Source organism: Penaeus monodon, chromosome 30, assembly GCF_015228065.2.
Source record: "Penaeus monodon isolate SGIC_2016 chromosome 30, NSTDA_Pmon_1, whole genome shotgun sequence".
Taxonomy (NCBI): domain Eukaryota; kingdom Metazoa; phylum Arthropoda; class Malacostraca; order Decapoda; family Penaeidae; genus Penaeus; species Penaeus monodon.
Genome location: NC_051415.1, coordinates 16,552,962 through 16,553,162, shown reverse-complemented (window position 1 = coordinate 16,553,162; position 201 = coordinate 16,552,962).

The following is a 201-nucleotide window of genomic DNA, read 5'->3' as shown; positions in this document are numbered from 1 at the left end:
ACAGCAAATTAATTTTCTTGTAACTTATGCACCCAGAGACATAAGTCACTTACTTTTTTTTTTGCACGAAGCGTTGTACGGTTGCAACACACGAGAAAATTCAGCAACTTGCCATGTCAATTTTTTCCCCATTGTAAGGTACGGCAGACATTTTATGCGTTTCCCAGATTATATATTACAAGAACAGCATTAACTTATTCC